This window comes from Protopterus annectens, chromosome 2.part2, assembly GCF_019279795.1.
Source record: "Protopterus annectens isolate FY-2018-M chromosome 2.part2, PAN1.0, whole genome shotgun sequence".
In the NCBI taxonomy this organism is placed as follows: Eukaryota; Metazoa; Chordata; order Ceratodontiformes; family Protopteridae; genus Protopterus; species Protopterus annectens.
The window spans coordinates 135740597-135761540 of record NC_056730.1 but is presented as its reverse complement, the minus strand read 5'-3'; positions in this window follow the sequence as shown (position 1 = coordinate 135761540).

Here is a 20944-nt window from a genome sequence, read left to right as displayed (position 1 = left end):
GTCGACAATCACCATAAGTGCACGGACCTCACTACTGTACACACTACAATAGAATGTGCAGGTTTTGTCCTCAAGTATAAGACCTACTATACATAACATGTCTAGCAGTCTAATATCTCACTGGCTTGTTATCAGGTATGATGTCAGTAAATAATGGTGTACTGAACATATGCGCCTCTTACTGCATGACATATGTACAAAGGTTGACAGAGTTGTGGCTGGCGGCACAAACACAGGGCCAATATTGACATGTTGCTGTAATAAACTCATACATTTACTGGTGTAACAGGGTTTGTTGTGACATATGTCTTCTGGGGGATATGAAGTCAGTAACTCACATGGCTGTCACCATGTACTGACTGCAATTCTCAGACTATGCTACTGTATTTCTAAAGATAGGACATCTGTGAGTAACACAACACATGTAAGACTCCAAACACTAGCCAGTCTGCAGACAGCCCTACAGGTGAGAGTTTCCTTAACCACATAACACTGTCATGACATGTATTAAATCATGGAGACCAGCCATATCCACACAAACCCTGTTAAACCAACATTGCTTCAAATGTAGAAGAGCAAGACTTACATTCTGTTCTCATGTCTGGAGCATCTCCCACCTGTTTGTTGGCCCGTCTCCACAATGTATGTTGTAATAGATATATCCCAGTACCCTCTGTGATGCTGTTTACCAAACACCAACATGAAGTCCTGCTCACAGTAAATGAAAAGCGCCAACACCCACATGATGTTCCTAGTTATAGGAGTGTGTTTCCATGCAATTGCCTATGGGAATGTTACCCCAGCTGTTCCACATGCAATCAGCTAGTGGGGGACTGCAATTCATTCACAGGCCATCAGCTGATCATGAGCATCATTTACAAAACACAAGCTGCTGCCTAAGCATAGCATGTGTACTTTTCCACATCCACCAGAGAGGGAGTGAGAGAGACAGACAGACAGAGACAAAGTAAGAAAGGAAGGGGGTAGGAGAGTAAGAGCTAAGCATGTTTGTGTCACACACTTACCAGTATGGGGTTACAATCCCCTGCCTGACTATGTATTGCTATTACATTTTTATGCAGTTATTGCATGCGCCACAGAGCTTACATGTTGGAAAGCTGTCCAAAGGTATATTTGAAGGTGAGTGACACCATCAGCAGTGATAAAGGAGGGGTAAGATACGTGTAGTACATGTGCCTGTCCACAAAAGCAGGTGTCAAGGAAGACACACCCACACTCTTTCAGGGACTGACACACATTATCACAGTTGGCAGGGTCAGGATTAGAATTCCTAACTAACTAGTTTGCTACACTACAGTATTATGCAGGTATCACATGCACCACAGAGGTTATCAGGCTGCTATATGGGCAAAGGGTTTGTCAAGGTGACTGACATCAGAAGGCATGCTTCAGTAGGGCAATGGGAGATGTAGTGAGTGTGAATGGCTTCCAAATCATTAGTCTCTACACACACACATAGACACAGATTTGCCAGTACTGACATGCATGGGTTCATTGCTTCACAGGTGTGCAGTGGTTAACTGTGCCAGAAGGCTGTACAAGGCTAGGCAAAGGGTATACCTTGGTATCAGGCCACATGACACTGGTGTGCAGTGCGGCTCAGGGGTGTAGTCACTGGATTGGCCCACACAGGCAGGTATTGTATTCACCATCCACTCATCTGGGTTACTATTATGGGTGGACAGTGATGTGCAATGCTTGCCATGTATGTGTTCTATGTTCCATAACATGGATGGTGTCTGGGATGTGCACATGTCCCACATGCATGTTCTGTGACATGTGGAAGTGTACCTGGGGTGTCTGGGGCATGTTGTGTGGAGAGATTGTTATCATCTGATGTGGCATTCCTGACCTCATGTAGTGAAAACTGGCTATGGAACTGAGGTTGATCCTGCAAGTACAGCGATAGCATGATACAGGTGTTCACTAGTGTTAATGGCATCTGTCCATACAGGGCATATCTATAAGGCATGGTATTTCATTTGTGGGTTATATTTGCTGACTCTACAGTTGTTACAGGCGTCCAGTGGGGAACATTGCAAAGGATCACTGTAAACAATTATTTGCCTATTGTAGAGAGGGTACAGGGTGCCATGTCCTCTGTAATCCACTACAATCATACCATGGTTACTATCTGTGGAAAATATGCAGGGAGCTACCAACATAGTGGTTGTTGCCTTGCCAAGTGTGTTTGTGTATGAGACATGGGTGAAGAGTGTTCTCTGGGTAATACAAGGGTTGCCTATATTGTTCCCCAATCCATAATGTCACATGTAGGGGTATGGATTGTTTACACCAGCTTTTCTGCTGTTTGACATCTGTTATCCTTGTAAGGTGGACATTGTGACATATAATAGGTCCTCAATATAAGAAATTTGCAAAACCCGCCCCACAATGAGTCCTGTTATTACACACTCACAGCTACCTCCACACAAGATACTGATGACAAACACACACACACACCGTACCTAGTGATGTATTTCTGCTACAGTGTATTGCATTTATTGCAGGCACCATGGAGCTTACAGGGCTAGTCTTTCCCAAAAGGTCTATTGACTGTGAATGGCCTCAAAAGCATTGATCCTTACACAGACAAACAAACACACACACACAGAATTTCACAGTTGCCATGTCTGGGATTAGAACTCTGACCTAACTAGTACATCACACTACAGCATTATGCAGCTATAGCATGTGCCATGGAGCTTATAGGGTTACTCCTTCCCCAAAGGTGTATTTTAAGCTGCATGACATCAGCAGGCTTGCCAAAGTAGGGTAATGGAAAGTGTAGTGACTGTGAATGGCCTCAAAAGCATTGATCCCTACACACACACAGAGTCTCACAGTTGCCATGACTGGGATTATAACTCTTACCTAACTAGTACATTACACTATAGCATTACACAGTTATAGCACGTGCCACAGAGCTTATAGGGCTAGCTATTCTGCAAAGGTGTATTTCAAGGTGAATGACACCAGCAGGCTTGCCAAGTAGGGCAATGGAAAGTGTAGTGACTGTGAATGGCCTCAAAAGCATTGATCCCAACACACACACAGTCTTACAGTTGCCATGTCTGGGATTAAAATTCCTACCTAACTAATACATCACACTATAACATTGCACAGTTATAACACATGCCACAGAGCTTACAGGGGCTACTCCTTCCCCAAAGGTTATTTCAAGATTTATGGCATCAGCAGGTTTGCCAAAGTAGGGCACTGGGGAGTGCAGTGTGTGTGAATGGGCCATAAACCATTCATCTGGAAGCACACACACACACACACACACACACACACACACACACACACACACACACACACACACACACACAACACTTAGTCACACACAGGTTTACATTTAACAGGAATGTGTATACAACTGCTAGATGAATAATGACTTGTACAGTCATGTTACACAGTTATCACAAGCACCACAGACACTATAGTGCTGAGGGATACCAGAAGCAGTTGTCTACAGTGATAGACATTTGCACATCATGTGGCACTGGTTAATTGGATGTGTGCTGGGTGGGACAGACCTCATGATGGGAAGCTCTTTGTCACTGTCTGTCACTCACTTTCACACATCTATGTATGTGTATGTTTGGCCTATTATAGTGTGTTGTCCTTGGATATGTGTGTTAATCCTATCCAATGTGTTTGCAAAGCATGACTGGTGAGCAATGTGAAATGTGTGCACAAACATCTGCGACTGACAGATATGTATAGTCCACTGTTGTTGCCAGACATGGGCTTCATTTCTCTAAGTGTGGGAACATATTGTGTGATCTTTCACTATTTTCTTGTCAGACATGGGCTTCGTTTCTCTAAGTGTGGGAGCATGACCAGTATGACCTTCTGTATTGGATATGTGAATCCATTCCAGGTAGGTTGTACTCCAGTGCAGGCATTTGTGTTCTACACCTACAGCTAGCAACCTGTTTCTGCAGGATATTTGTAGATTGGTTGAGAATATGGGGTCACAATGGGCAAAGGATAGTGGGATACTGTAACTAATTGTGTTTGTGCTGCTTCTGCTACATGGTTTTGGTGTTAGCAGAGATATTAAGACATATGTACTGTTTTACACTGTGATGTTTTATGTCATGAACTACTGACAGGTATACATATTTGCTTGCAGTAATTTCCTGCCTACATATTCTTGCACAATCATGCCATTCTGGAGGGGGAGCTGCAGACACTTGCTGATGGGTCTGTGCAAATGGTTCAGCACCTTGGTACTGTGGTGGCTGAGGAACCCATGCTTGTACATCCATTGACATGACAGTATGGTCATATCCTGCTGTGGCTATACCTCACAGCTGTACAGATTCACACAGGTTACCCAGATGCAGGGTTCTTATTTCTGGTCATTACCCCTTCACATTGTGGTTGATGAACAGGTTTGTAGCCACTCATTCCTGTGTTTGTAGGCAGGGATAGTATGTGCACACATCTGAGTTTCAGACTTCACACACTCCATGGCGTCCATGCTTTTACCCCCCCTCTGTTATTCTATCCTCTTCCGAACATTATGCAAATGTTATCTAAGTATCCCTAATGTTATCACCTCATCCCAGCAGTATTTAGGGGTTGGTCCACAGTTCATGCAGTAGGACATGGTGGACATGCTACTGGGATTTGTCGACATGGCCTTGCATTTGTGTTCTGTGGAGTGTGCTATGTTGTTATTTGTGAGTCCATGAGATAACATACATTGGCAGTACGGGTGAGACACAGGACTTTGACAGAGGACTGTAGGCCATTTGGTAATGATGCAGGCCATCTGTAGCAGGCCGGTGCATTATGTCACTCCTACAGTCCCAGGCTGCAAGCTGATATATTTCCCTGGGGTGACAGGGTAGGTGTGCAAGGTATTAATGTCAATAGTTTCTGTCCTTATTGATCCATTGGTGTGGATGTTGGCATGTGCTGCTTACAGCTAGGGACACACCTGCATGGGACACCTCTTCAGCATGCTGCATTCTATGGCTATTCCCATACAGAGGTGGGGGTCAAATTGTACTCATTCCCAACAACAGGGATAAGACCTGTGAGGTACCTGTGGCTGATGGTGGGGTGAGCTGGGTGCATGTGTGCTATGGATGCTACTTGCAGCTGACTCACATATATATGTGGGGCATTCCACTTATGCTGGCTTGTGCAGGGACATGAGCAGTTTCTCAGTACTTCATACCTGTGCCTTTAGTGGTCTGCCAGTGTTTGGCCAGACTACATCAATATTACATACTACACAGCCAAGTAATGTGCTGCTAACCTGTATGTACAATTCCAAAGGTGTATCCATTTGACAGTAACATTTTATACACTCTCTGTCTAGGGTACTTCCACCTGTGTACTGTTTGTATGTTTGGGCCCACATTCAAGACATGTCCATCATTCAGATGGTGACAGATATTACATCCAAACAATTAGTATGGATTACTGCTGGATTGCGTCTTGCTGGGATGCATTGTGTTTAGCACTGCAGTTGTGAGAACTTGGCCCTGTCATCAACAGTACTGGTCATTGGCCACCAGGACACCACCCTCCATGCCTACATGCTGACCACTTTCACACAATATACAACACACAACACCCTAACACACAGAGCCATGCATATTGTACACATGCTACAATCTATCCTGCTACTTTGGTCAGCTCAGGTAATCTCTGCTCCACTGTTATTATACCTACACATACATGTTACTACATTTCTACATAGGATTGTTGGGTGGGGGCACATCTGACAACTGTAAACATTTGCTATGACTGTACTGGTATTTTAGGTACTCCATTTCATTCTGTATTATGACCTGTCATGCAGATTAGAGGCATATCAGTGTACTACAGTTCTTAGGTTTTATTGATCTACATTTCAGTTTCAGACTTCTTACCCTTCACAACTAACATCCCACTGCCTGACCTGTTGTATTCTGTCTGTGTAGGTCTGTGTGGGGGGGGGGGGGCTGTTCTCCATAGCCATCAAGCAGAGGACTTGTTACAGCCTGTCCTGCTGGCAGAGACTGTTATTGGGTTTGTGAGCCTTACTGACATGCATGTGTGTGTCCAATGGACACACATTTGGCCCACCACATGTCCTGCAGTGGGTTTTGTCACCTTGTCTAGTACTGCATACTATGTTTACACCAGTATTTGTTAAGGATTCCATGCTGCCGATATAGTTGTCTACTATCTGCTGTCATCCCATTCAGCCACCCAGTTCCCTAACATGCTCACATCCATACCATAGATACAAGTAGCAGAACATACTACTACATTCAGCAATTGATAGTGAGCATGACTTACTTTGTGGCTGTGCCAGTATTGAGGATGGTGCTGGAGGGCTGACTGTGTTGGATGCACATAGTACATTCCCTATACATGGTTAAGCACAGGTAGTGTCATGTTTGGCATCCCTTTTACTGTATGTGCGAGTCAGAGTGAGGTGTCATTCCCTGGGTTCCTACTGTGTCAGTGTATGTGCTATGCGTTTCCTCTTTGCCAAGGCCTGGGAATACTGGGCACGCCTCCTTCTGCCTACTGGGATAGGCTCAGGTTGTTCCTCCTCCTCCTCCGAGTCACTCTGTGCCTGTGCTGGCCTTGGCAATGGTGGGGGGCTGTGTGGCCCTGCCCCATGCTGTTCCTGCTGCAGCTGTTTCCACAGGCTCATATTGTGTAGCATGGCACATACAATGGCAATTCTGGTACATGTAGCTGGTGAGTACTGCAAGGCTCCACTTGATATGTTCAGGCACCAGAACCGTGACTTGAGCATCCCAAACACATGCTCTATTATGATTCTGGTCTGTGCATGTGCCTCACTATGAATCCGCCACATAACACAAGCACTCAGGTCACTCCAGAGCAAGTACAAATATGACTCTCTCATTGTTCATGTTGGTATGAATAACCTGAGACGTACCTCCCTGGACTACATGAAAAGAGACATGGAAGAGCTCTCTGATCATGTAGCTCAGGCTGATATGACCCTGACCCTGAGTAGCATCCTGCCCTCACCAAGAATGATACCTCAGTATAAAGAAAAAGTGATCAATTTCAACAGTTGGCTAAGCTTCTGGTGTCATTCAAAGGGGATCCAGTATCTGTCAGCCTAGGATAACATACTCGACAAGCTGCATTGCTTCGCAAGAAAAGACCTGCACCTGTCACCCCTAGGCTTTCGAATAATGGCCAAGGCTCTTGCTGCACCCATATTGCCTTTTTAGGCAAGGCTCAAAAGTCAAACCCACCTCCATAAACAACACAATTAACAAAAAACTGAGGGTTATGCTACTCAATGCCAGGAGTTTAAATCTCAAAATACATGCTTGAAGCACTCCTCAGTATAGAGAACGTTGACATCTGTGCAGCAACTGAAACCTGGCTCAAGGCTCCAGAGAGCACCCCAGCACTACCGGGCTACAGCTCATACCACACTCATTCCCCATCGTGCCTTTTTTAGGCAAGGCTCAAAAGACAAACCCACCTCCATAGGTATCGCAAGGGACAAGAAACTAATAGTAATGCTACTCAACGCTAGAAGTCTAAACCTCAAGATGCACGCACTCGAAACTCTCCTTAGCATGGAGAACATCGATATCTGTGCAGTAACAGAAACCTGGTTCAAGGCTCCTGAGAGCACCCCAGCACTACCAGGTTATACCTCATACCATGCTTTTTGGCCCCAAAACTTGGACCGAACCACAAAAGGAGGGGGAGTATCAATATTCGTCAAAGATACCCACACCTCCAGGTTGGTGGCATAGCACGAAGCATCAGAGACTATCCATGTGCAACTAACAGTGGGTAAAACTGCCTTCCAGTTTATAGCCTGCTACAAACCACCCTCCCAAACCCAGGAACACCACTCAGCCTTCCTGAGAACACTGGAAAATATGAAGGTCTCTCCAAACACCATTATATTGGGCGACATCAACTACCCAAACATAGACTGGGAGCATTACTTTAGCTCCAACACCCTAGCCCAAAGGTTCCTAGAATTTATAAACTCAAATGCTATGGAAGAACTTGTTACCACTTCCACAAGAGGGGAAAACATACTGGACCTGATCATCACCAACATGGGGGCTCTATGCTCCAGACCAGAAGTGTATCCCTCACTGGTAAGATCAGACCATAAAGTAATCTCACTGGATATTCACTTCCCGACCCCACCCCCTGCCCAGAAAACCACAGTGAAAAACTTCTCTAAAGCAAATTTCACACTCCTCAAAACTGAGGTGGAATCCTTCAAAGCCCCCGGGCCTGTGGAAAATATGGCCCAGACCGCAGAATCCTTTATAAATCCATTCTATGAACACCTTCAGGAATGCATGGATCATGCAATCCCAAATAAAACCAAGACCCAATCCTCCAAAGGCAGGCGTCCTGTCTGGTGGACCCCAGCCATAAACAAACTATACAATAGAAGGAGGAAGCTACTACATGATAGAGCAAAATCCCAAAAAGGGAAGGCATCTCTGATCAGTATTAGCAAAAAACTACGGGCACTCATAAAATCATCTAAGGCCAGCTTCAAGAGAAAAATTGCACAGGACACTAAGGATAATCACAAGGCTTTCTTTAGTTATGTTAGGAACCTGGGTGGGAATTCCCAGATATGCTCAGAATTAGTCCAAAATGACAAAAAAATACACAGAACCCACAGACATTGCCAACATCCTAGCTGACAGGTTCAGCGCAAACTTCTCCCCCCTCCCCACCAAAAGGACAAATATCTATCCCAGCAGAGTGCTGCCCCCCTGAGATCCCAGATGCTTAGGTAAGAGCCGCCCTCTGCAAAGCAAAAAACACAGCATCAATGGGACCAGAAGGCGTCCTGGGCTGCATCCTACATGAACTCCAGGAAGAGCTAAACCCAAACATAAAACTACTGTTCAATCTCAGCCTTACTACAGGATATGTACCCAAAGAGTGGCATACAGCAACAGTGGTCCCTCTCCACAAAGGTGGTGCCTCAACGGATCCTGGAAACTATCGCCCCATAAGCCTGACTAGATCGGTCTGCAAAGCTATGGAAAGGATCATCATGGACCTCATAAATAAAGATATTGGGGACCTACAGACACTGGATCCTATCCAGTTCAGCTTTGTTAAGGGTAGATCCTGCCTCTTAAACCTGGTCGATTTCTTTGAAACAGTCACCAAGGCCATTGACGAGGGGAAGGTGGTCCACACAGCCTATCTGGACCTCGCAAAAGCCTTTGATACAATACCCCACTCGGGAATTATAGATAAGCTCACCAGCTTAAATATAAACCCCTATGTCACTAGATGGGTTGCAAACTGGCTCAAGGACAGAACCCACATGGATAGAATTGCTGGAGCCATGTCAGACTCCAAACCAGTTACAAGTGGCGTCCCACAAGGCTCAGTCCTGGGACCTCTCTTGTTCGGTATATATTTCTCGGAGGTACAGGCCAACACCGAAGGACTGTGGCTGACCAAGTTCGGAGATGACTGCAAACTAGGTGCCATAATCAACTCTCCAGCCAACACAAGCATCCTCCAAAAGGGCCTCATAGAAACAGACAACTGGTGCCAGAGCCATGGCCTCAAGCTAAATGCCAAAAAGTGTATAGTCATCCCTTTGGCAAAACAAAGTGCCCACAAATTACCACATAGGTGGTAATCCATTGGCACGGAAGAAGTAATTAGGGACCTGGGGACCCAAGTTGATAGCAATCTCTCATTTGAAAACCACGTGGCCAAAGTGGTTAGAAAAATATTTTATATAGCCCACCTAATCATGAAGGGATTCACATCTAGATCAGGGGAGGTCATCGTGCCTCTTTACTCATCCCTCATCAGGCCCATAATTGAGTACAATGTCCCTTTTGGGATGTACCTTACCAGATACCTGCAGCAACTGGAAAGACCCCAAAAGTACCTCACCAAGAGGATCAAAGGGCTCAAACAGATGCCACATGCTGCCTGGTTAAAGAAACTCCAGCTCTACTCAGTGGCATACCGCCTGCTCAGAGGCGATCTGTGCCTGATGTATAAAGCCATGTCCAACCCTGAATTAATGGACATGCTGCACCTCAGAAAATCCAAATCCCATTGAGCTATGTGCTCGAGAGACTTGAACCTCAGCACTGAAATAAATAGGACATGCTGGAGGGACAGATTCATAACCCAGAGGTTCCCTTCACTCTGGAATAAAATCCCAGTCCAGGTTAGGCAGAGTCACTCATTGACTCTCTTCAAGAGGAATCTTGATGAGTGGATGGGAGATCGTAGGTTTACCCGGGTATCACTTCTGTGTCACTGTTAGACAGAGGCACAGTATACTAACCTCGAAAAAGGGCATAGCAAAATTAATTTAAAATGGGTGGCGAAAGCCAAACACGCTCTGGCTAGGCTTATAACTGCCCTAGGGCAGATAGCCTAGTATGAACCTATGAATCTATGAACCTATGAACGTTTCACCCACAGAACACAGACCAAAACACAAAAGGAGGGGGTGTATCCATATTCATCAAGGATACCTACACCTCCAGGTTAGTGGTGCAGCATGATACTTCTGAGATCATCCATATGCAACTAACATCGGGCAAATCTGCAATGCAAATTGTGGACTGCTACAGATCACCCTCCATGACCCAGGACCACCACTCCACCTTTCTGGATTCACTGGAAAACATGAAGGTCTTACCAAACACCTCGATATTGGGCAATTTCAATTACCCTACCATTCAAGGGGAAAACTACTCAAGTACAAATTCCCAGGCCCAGCGCTTCCTGGAATTCATCAACTCAAACACCCTGGATCAGCTGGTAAACTCCCCTACCAGAGGTGAAAACATATTGGACCTGGTCATCACCAACATGGGTGGCAGGTGTTCCACACCAGAGGTCAACCCGTCACTGGTTAGATCAGACCATAAACTAATCACTCTGGATGTTCACACCCCACCACCCCCAACTAAGGAAACCACAGTAAAAAACTTTTCTAAAGCAAACTTCACCTTAATTAAGACAGAGGTGGTAGGTTTCACAGCCCCCACGCTAAAGGATAATGCTGCCCAAGATGCAGAAACCTTTACAAATGCACTCTATGAGCACATACAAGGATGCATGGATCGTGCCATCACTAGCAAAACCAAGACTCACGCCTATAAGAGAAGGAAACCAGTTTGGTGGACCCCTGCAATAAACAGGCTATACTATAGATGGAGGAAACTAGTTCAGAAAAAAAAGCAAATCCCAAGAAGGAAAGACATCCCTGATCATTATCAGTAAGAAACTGAGGTCCCTCATGAAATCATCCAAGGCTAACTTCGAAAGAAAAATAGCAAAGGATTCAAAAGATAACCACAAAGCCTACTTTAGCTATGTAAAGAATCTAAGTGGCAACTCACAGATATGCACTGAACTAGTGCAAAATAGCACAAAATATACTGAACCTACTGATACTGCCAACATCCTGGCAGATAGAGTCAGTGCAAACTTCACCCCCCCTCTCACCTCCAAAAAGGCTCACAACAATACCGAAAAAGTGTAATGTCCCAAAAATCACAGACGCACTGGTAAAAACAGCGCTTTCAAAAGCCAAAAACACAGCATCAATGGGAACAGGTGGTGTCCCAGGCTGTGTCTTGCACGAACTACAGAACGAACTAACACCCCACCTGAACACGTTGTTCAACCTCAGCCTCTCCACAGGCTATGTGCTCATAGAATGGCGCACAGCAACGGTTATTCCTCTCCACAAAGGAGGGGCCACAACTGACCCTGGTAACTATTGCCCCATAAGCCTGACTAGCCTGGTCTGCAAGGTTATGGAGCACATCATCATGGAACTCATTAACAAAGACATTGGGAACCTCCAAACACTTGACCCGACCCAGTTCGGCTTTGTTAAGGGCAGATCATGCCTACTAAACCTGGATAACTTCTTCGAGACAGTCACCAAGGCCATAGACAAGGGAAAGGTGGTTCACACAGCCTACCTTGACCTCGCCAAGGCTTTCGACACCATTCTCCACTCGGGTATTACAGAAAAACTCACCAGCCTGAACATAAACCCCTATGTCATGAGATGGGTTGCCAACTGGCTTACAGACAGAACTCACACGGTAAGAATAGCGGGCTCCACGTCCAACTCTAAACCAGTCACAAGTGGTGTCCCACAAGGCTCGGTCCTGGGACCTCTACTGTTCGGCATATACGTCTCAGAAGTACAGGCAAAAACAGGAGGACTATGGCTGACCAAGTTTGCAGATGACTGCAAACTGGGAGCCATAATTGACTCTCCGGCTGACACGGACATCCTCCAAAAGGGCCTTACTGAGACGGACATCTGGTGTCAAAGTCATGGCTTCAAGCTAAATGCCAAAAAATGCATAGTCATCCCGTTTGGGAAAAATAAAACACCCATGAATTACCACATAGGTGGCAGCCCCCTTAATACAGAAGAAGTAATAAGAGATCTGGGGACCCAGGTAGATAGTAATCTCTCCTTTGACAATCATATTGCCAAAGTAGTTAGGAAATCCTTCTATGTGGCCCATCTAATTTCTAAAGGGTTCACATCTAGAAATAAAGAGGTTATAGTGCCCCTCTACTCATCACTCATTAGACCCATCATAGAGTACAATGCCCCTTTTGGGATGTACCTCACAAGACACTTCCAACAGCTGGAAAGACCACAAAAGTACCTCACCAAGAGGATTACTGGTCTCAAACATATGTCCTATGCAGCCCGACTGAAAAAACTCTGGCTGTACTCAGTGGCATATCGCTTACTCAGAGGTGATCTCTACCTGACTTACAAAGCCATGTCCAACTCAGAATTGATGGACATGCTCCACCTAAAGAAATCCAAGTCACTGTGAGCCACGCGCTCTAATGAGCTAAACCTCACCACAACAATAAATAGAACATGCTGGAGGGATAGATTCCTGTCACAGAGACTCCCCATGCTTTGGAACAAAATTCCAAATTACATCAGGCAGAGCCCTTCACTAACTCGCTTCAAGAGAAACCTTGACGAGTGGATGGTTAACAGAAAATACACCCCTGGGATCACTTCATTGGCTCTGCTTGATAGAGGATCAGTTAATTAATCAATGGGGCGGCGAAAGCCAACACACTCTGGCTAGGCTTATAAATGCCCTTGGGCAGATAGCCTAGTACCTACCTATGAACCTATGAACCTATGAACCTATGGCTGTCTTTGTCCATCAGAGATACAGGTGTCAGACCAAGGATGAATTTCCTGTTTTCCATCCACTCATCCAGGTTACTGTAGAATAGTTTTAGGGAAGGGCTGTGTGTCACATGAATGGGAAGCTTATTCCAGAGAACGGGGATTCTCTGAGATACATACCTGTCCCTCCACTATGTCCTATTTAAGAAGCAAACAAGTTAAAATTTTTAGATCTAGTAGTTCTCATTCTGTTCATTTTGGAGAATGCAAAAGGTCCATCAGAGCAGGATCCAGGGATGCCTTGTATACCAGCTAGAAATCAACATACAGCAGTTTGTTAGAAATACAGCACAGAGATAGGGCTTTGAGGTGATCTGGAGGACATTGTGTTTACACCCTGTATTCTTTTTGTGAGGAACTTCTGTGGATGTTTCAATTGTTGCATGTGCCTGGTCAGATATATACAGAAGAGGGTTTTATACTCAATGATGGGTCTGATGATTGCAGGGTACAGTGGTACGGTGACTTTCCTTGACCAAGATGCCATGCCCTTATTTATAATTTGAGTGACATAGAATGATTTTCATACAGCCTTAGGCACATATATATCAAAAGCCAAGCTACTGTCTGCATGAGTCCCCAAATCCCCGACTACTGTGTCTTCTTTTATGGATGTTTTATCATCATCAGCCCCTTTTTCCCATTTTCTACATGGAGTCGGGGTGTCATGTCACCTGTCACCATCTCTCTCTATTCAATGCCACTCTCATACCTTCTTCAACACTCATATCTGACTATAACAGTTCTTCTCTTACACAGTCCATCCAGTGCTTTACTATGAACCCTCATTTCCATTTGCCTTCTTCCTGTCTGTCCCAAATCTTCTTCACCAGATGGGCATCTGTTTTTCTGTATATGTGCCTGAACCACTGTAATTTGTTCTGTTTTACCTTTTCCACAATTGGAGCTACTCTGGCTTTTGCTCTGATGTATTCATTTCTTTGACTGTCCCACAGTGTGCAGCCTACCACCCATATCAGACACTTCATCTCCATCACCTGTAGCATCCTCCCTTTACTGCCCAGGTTTCTGTACTATATAGTATTACTGGTCACATCACTGTTTTGTACAGCTTACTTTTCAGCTTCTTTGGCATTCTTCAGTAGCCCTACCCCTGACACTCTGTGCCAGCTGGCTGCAGCTCCACTGTTTCTAGCTCTGACCTCTTCATTAAGAATTATGTTCTCTTTAACCTCCCACCCAGATACCTGAAGGTGTTTACCTCTTCCACTATTTTCCCCTCTATCTCAGTTCTCAACGTCTTCTCATTTCCCCAGTTTTCTGCCATTACAACTGGCTTATCTGTACTCACTTTTATTCTGTTTATCTTCAGTTTTGCATTCCATTCCCCTATCCTTTGCTGAAGTTCTTGCTCAGAATTTGCCACATCGTCTGCATACAGCAACTTTGTTGATCTGTCCCCTTCGATCTGTTTGCTAATGTAGTCCATTACCAGTATGAACAATAGTGGGCTCAGAGTTGAACTGTGATGCACAAGCATTTCCACTGAGAACCCCTCTGTAAGACCAAACACTGTTCATACATGAGTCTTTGGGTCCTTGTACATAGCCTGTCCTAATTCTACCATTTCAAACCACCACAGTGCTGCCCAAATCAGCTTTCTTGTGACTTTTTCATATGCTTTATCCAGGTCTAGGAATGTCCAGATTGACTATTTCCTCATCTTTAGCTTCTCAACGGTCTGTCTCACTGCAACCATCAGGTTAGTTGTAGAACATTCTTTTCTGAATCAAAGCTAGTCATCTCCCATCTTACTTTCTACTACTCTGCATATGCATTTGTCAGTCACCCTCACCAGACGTTTCATACAGTGTGACAGGAGTTTGATATCTCTATACTGCCCACAGTTGTGAATGTCCCTTTTATTCTTGAACACTGGCACTAGTATGCTTATTCTCCAGTCATCTGGGATACACCTTTCTTTCCATACTGCTATGAGTACCCTCAGGAGCCATTTCTCCCCTGTCTCACCCAACATCTTTCATATCTCCTGTGAACTCATCTGAGCTTGCTGCTTTTCCTGAAATCACTTTGCTTAGTGCTGTTCTTATTTCTTATATGGTGACATCCTCCTCTTCTTTCATTGTAGGCTGTGTCTGGGGAAGTCCAACTTCTGTGGGGTTTTCTTCATTCAGAAGCTGGAAGTACTCTTTCCATCTGCCTTTGATGTCCTGTGGCCTGGTGAGCAGGTTGTTGCTGGCATCCCTTATGAAGGGTGTCTTAATTTTTCTATTTTATCAATGAAGTAGTTTACCTGGGTGGCAGGGTTCCCAAAAGGTACTATTATGCATTTCTTGGCATTGGGTTTTAAGCTGTAGCTTTTGGTGACAGGCATTTGGCTGTGTTAGAACTTCCTGGAAGATGGTAGTATCTTGCAGGGTTTCTTTGATTGCTCCTAGCTTGTAGTCATCTGCAAACTTGGCTAGCCAGAGGCCATTGACATTGGTCTTGACTTCTGAAAAATAGAGGCCAAAGAGGAGCTGATGCAGCACAGAGCCCTGGGGGACTCAACTGCTGACTGGCCTCTTTGTGGAGGTGGTCTGTCCAGTCCTAACTTCCTGGGTCCTGTCTGTGATCTAGCTGGCTGTCCGATGAGTTATATAGGGGGTTGTTCATAGGTTCATAGGTTCATAGGTTCATACTAGGCTATCTGCCCTAGGGCATTTATAAGCCTAGCCAGAGTGTGTTTGGCTTTCGCCACCCATTTTAAAATTAATTTTGCTATGCCCTTTTTCAAGGTTAGTATACTGTGCCTCTGTCTAACAGTGACACAGAAGTGATACCTGGGGTAAACCTACGATCCCCCATCCACTCATCAAGATTCCTCTTGAAGAGAGTCAATGAGGGACTCTGCCTAACCTGGACTGGGATTTTATTCCAGAGTGAAGGGAGCCTCTGGGTTATGAATCTGTCCCTCCAGCATGTCCTATTTATTTCAGTGCTGAGGTTCAAGACTCTCGAGCGCGTAGCTCGATGGAATTTGGATTTTCTGAGGTGCAGCATGTCCATTAATTCTGGGTTGGACATGGCTTTATACGTCAGGCACAGATCGCCTCTGAGCAGGCGGTATGCCACTGAGTAGAGCTGGAGTTTCTTTAACCAGGCAGCATACGGCATCTGTTTGAGCCCTTTGATCCTCTTGGTGAGGTACTTTTGGGGTCTTTCCAGTTGCTGCAGGTGTCTGGTAAGGTACATCCCAAAAGGGGCATTGTACTCAATTATGGGCCTGATGAGGGATGAGTAAAGAGGCACTATGACCTCCCCTGATCTAGATGTGAATCCCTTCATGATTAGGTGGGCTGTATAAAATGTTTTTCTAACCACTTTGGCCACGTGGTTGTCAAATGAGAGATTGCTATCAACTTGGGTCCCCAGGTCCCTAATTACTTCTTCCGTACTTAATGGATTACCACCTGTGTGGTAATTTGTGGGCACTTTGTTTTTGCCAAAGGGGATGACTATACACTTTTTGGCATTTAGCTTGAGGCCATGGCTCTGGCACCAGTTGTCTGTTTCTATGAGGCCCTTTTGGAGGATGCTTGTGTCGGCTGGAGAGTCGATTATAGCGCCCAGTTTGCAGTCATCTGCGAACTTGGTCAGCCACAGTCCTTCGGTGTTTGCCTATACCTCCGAGAAATATATACCGAACAGGAGAGGTCCCAGGACTGAGCCTTGTGGGATGCCACTTGTAACTGGCTTGGAGTCTGACATGGCTCCAGCAATTCTAACCATGTGGGTTCTGTCCTTGAGCCAGTTTGCAACCCATCTAGTGACATAGGGGTTTATATTTAAGCTGGTGAGCGTATCTATAATGCCCGAGTGGGGTATTGTATCGAAGGCTTTTGCGAGGTCCAGGTAGGCTGTGTGGACCACCTTCCCCTCTTCAATGGCCTTGGTGACTGTTTCAAAGAAATTGACCAGGTTTAAGAGGCAGGATCTGCCCTTAACAAAGCCGAACTGGGTAGGATCCAGTGTCTGTAGGTCCCCAATATCTTTTTTTATGAGGTCCATGATGATCCTTTCCATAGCTTTGCAGACCAAGCTAGTCAGGCTTATAGGGTGATAGTTTCCAGGATCCGTTGAGGCACCACCTTTGTGAAGAGGGACCACTGTTTCTGTACGCCACTCTTTGGGTACATATCCGGTGATAAGGCTGAGACTGAACAGTAATTTTATGTTTGGGTTTAGCTCTTCTTGGAGTTCATGTAGGATGCAGCCCGGGACACCGTCTGGTCCCACTGATGCTGTGTTTTTTGCTTTGGAGAGGGCGGCTCTTACCTGAGCATCTGAGATGTCAGGGGGGCAGCACTCTGCTGGGATAGATATTTGCCCTTTTGGTTGGGGGGGGGAGTTTGCGCTGAACCTGTCAGCTAGGATGTTGGCAATGTCTGTGGGTTCGGTGTATTTTTTTGTCATTTTGGACTAATTCTGACCATATCTGGGAATTTCCACCCAGGTTCCTAACATAACTAAAGAAAGCCTTGTGATAATCCTTAGTGTCCTGTGCAATTTTTCTCTTGAAGCTGGCCTTAGACGATTTTATGAGTGCCCGTAGTTTTTTGCTAACACTGATCAGAGATGCCTTCCCTTTTTGGGATTTTGCTCTATCATGTAGTAGCTTCCTCCTTCTATTGTATAGTTTGTTTATGGCTGGGGTCCACCAGACAGGACGTCTGTCTTTGGAGGATTGGGTCTTGGTTTTATTTGGGATTGCATGATCCATGCATTCCTGAAGGTGTTCATAGAATGCGTTTATAAAGGATTCTGTGGTCTGGGCCGTATTTTCCACAGGCCTGGGGGCTTTGAAGGATTCCACCTCAGTTTTGAGGGGTGTGAAATTTGCTTTAGAGAAGTTTTTCACTGTGGTTTTCTGGGCAGGGGGTGGGGTCAGGATGTGAATATCCAGGGAGATTAGTTTATGGTCTGATCTTACCAGTGAGGGATACACTTCTGGTCTGGAGCATAGAGTCCCCATGTTGGTGATGATCAGGTGCAGTATGTTTTCCCCTCTTGTGGGAGTGGTAACAAGTTGTTCCATAACATTTGAGTTTATAAATTCTAGGAACCTTTGAGCTAGGGTGTTGGAGCTAGAGTAATGCTCCCAGTCTATGTTTGGGTACTTGAAGTCGCCCAATATAATGGTGTTTGGAGATGCCTTCATATTTTCCAGTGTTCTCAGGAAGGCCGAGTGGGGTTCCTGGGTTTGGGAGGGTGGTCTGTAGCAGGCTATAAACTGGAAGGCAGTTTTACCCACTGTTAGTTGCACATGGATAGTCTCTGATGCTTCGTGCTGTGCCACCAACCTGGAGGTGTGGGTATCTTTGACGAATATTGATACTCCCCCTCCTTTTCTGGTTCAGTCCAAGTTTTGGGGCCGAAAAGCATGGTATGAGGTATAACCTGGTAGTGCTGGGGTGCTCTCAGGAGCCTTGAACCAGGATTCTGTTACTGCACAGATATCGATGTTCTCCATGCTAAGGAGAGTTTTGAGTGCTTACATCTTGAGGTTTAGACTTCTGGCATTGAGTAGCATTACTCTTAGTTTCTTATCCCTTGTGATACCTATGGAGGTGGGTTTGTCTTTTGAGCCTTGCCTAAAAATGTCACTATGGGGGTAGCAAGAGCCTTTGCCAATATTCGAAAGCCCAGGGGTGACAGGTGCAAGCCGTCCCTAGTGAAGCATCATGGCTTGTCAAGCATGTCATCCCAGGCTGACAGGCATTGGATCCCCTTTGAATGACACCAATACTTAAGCCAATTGTTGAAATTGATCATCTTGTCTTCATATTGTGGCATCATTCTTGGTGAGGGTAAGATGCTACTCAAGGTCAGGGTCATACCGGCCTGGGCCACATGCACAGAGAGCTCCTCTATGTGTCTTTTCATGTAGTCCAGGGAGGTACGTCTCAGGTCATTCACACCAGCATGGACAATGACTGAGTCATATTTGTACTTGCCTTGGAGTGACCTGAGTGCTTGTGTTATGTGGCGGATCCTAGCGCCCGACAGGCAGCTCACTGTGACCTTCTCCTTGTTCAGCCTGGTGAGCGGGACGTCAGTGTGCCTGACGATAGAGTCACCTATTACAAGTGTATCAGGTGTGTTGTTTAGCCTTAAGAGCTGTGACTGTTCGGCACACTGGCTTTGTGAGCTATGTGTTGCACGTGTTTTGTTTTGGGGTAGCGGTTGCTTGGGTGTCTGCTTTGGAGGTCTCTGCTGCTTAGGCAGATTTTTATTTAGAGCCTCCGAGTATGTTTTTGAGTGTTTATGTGTTTGGTTTGCTGTCATGGTAGGTCTATGTGAGACTGGAATTGTAGTGAGTGTGGTTTCCTTCTCCTCCTGACAGGTTTCGCCAGTACTGAGTTGAGAGACCTTAGCCTCCAGTTTGGCTATATGGTTGCATCTCTCACATGTGTTGGAATTTGTTGGGAGGAGGAGAGGGTTGTCTGTGTACATGAGGCAGTTGTAACATTGCCTCAAGATTCCCAGATTCACCAACTGGACCGGAGAGGAGATTGACAACTGACCTTTGGGCATGCTAGAATAGTATTGGGAATTCCTTTATAATTGAAAAAAAAAGGGCCAATGGGGAACAAGGTACTCGAGGGGAGTTTGTGAGGGTGTAGCGCTTTTAATTTTTTAGTGCTGATTTATATAATTGCTTTAGTGAGCAAGTGCCAGGTAACTTAAATGCAATGTGTTACAGGTAACTTAAATGCAAAAATGACAAACAGTAACTTTCTTTCAAGTGAAACAAGTAAATAAGTATAGTAAGCAATGCAGATGTCACTAAGGATCCACAGAAGCGCTGAAAAGCCATGTTTTAGGTGGAATTAGCGTTTCACGGAAATAACAAGCAAACAAGCATACGAACAAAGCTAGATTCAGCAGGCCTGGATCTAGTCTATGCTACAGCAAACAAGGTGTACCAATTCCAGTAAGAAACAGTTCAAATATGCAGGCACTATAAGCCTTTAACCAGAAATTCCCAGCTCAGAAGGGCAGAGTCCAGCCTCTCCTCCCACAAGAGTGCAGACCACGAACCTTCTTAATGTAAAATAATTGGCCTGAAGCCCAAGTGCTTAAACCAGAACTAATACACTTTTAGAATAACAGACACTGAGCCCTCAATCAGCAGTTCCCAACTTAGTAGGATGTAAGCTACCTGTCCTGCCACCACAGTGTAGGCCACAAACCTTCCTAATGTAAAACAACTGGTCTGAGCCCAAGTGCTTAATCCAAAAGAGTTAGAATGATAGCTACACTTTAATCAAGTTACTACCAAGCAGTAATAAATACAATTGAATACTTTAAAGAATGCCTGGATTAGTGCTCAAGTTATACAAACAAAGCTAGATTCAGCAGGCCCGGATCTAGTCTATGCTACAGCAAACAAGGTGTACCAATTTAGTAAGAAACAGTTCAAATATGCAGGCACTATAAGCCTCTAACCAGAAATTCCCAGCTCAGAAGGGCAGATTCCAGCCTCTCCTCCCAGAAGAGTGCAGACCACGAACCTTCTTAATGTAAAATAACTGGCCTGAAGCCCAAGTGCTTAAACCAGAAGTAATACACTTTTAGAATAACAGACACTGAGCCCTCAATCAGCAGTTCCCAACTTAGAAGGATGTAAGCTACCTGTCCTGCCACCGCAGTGCAGGCCAC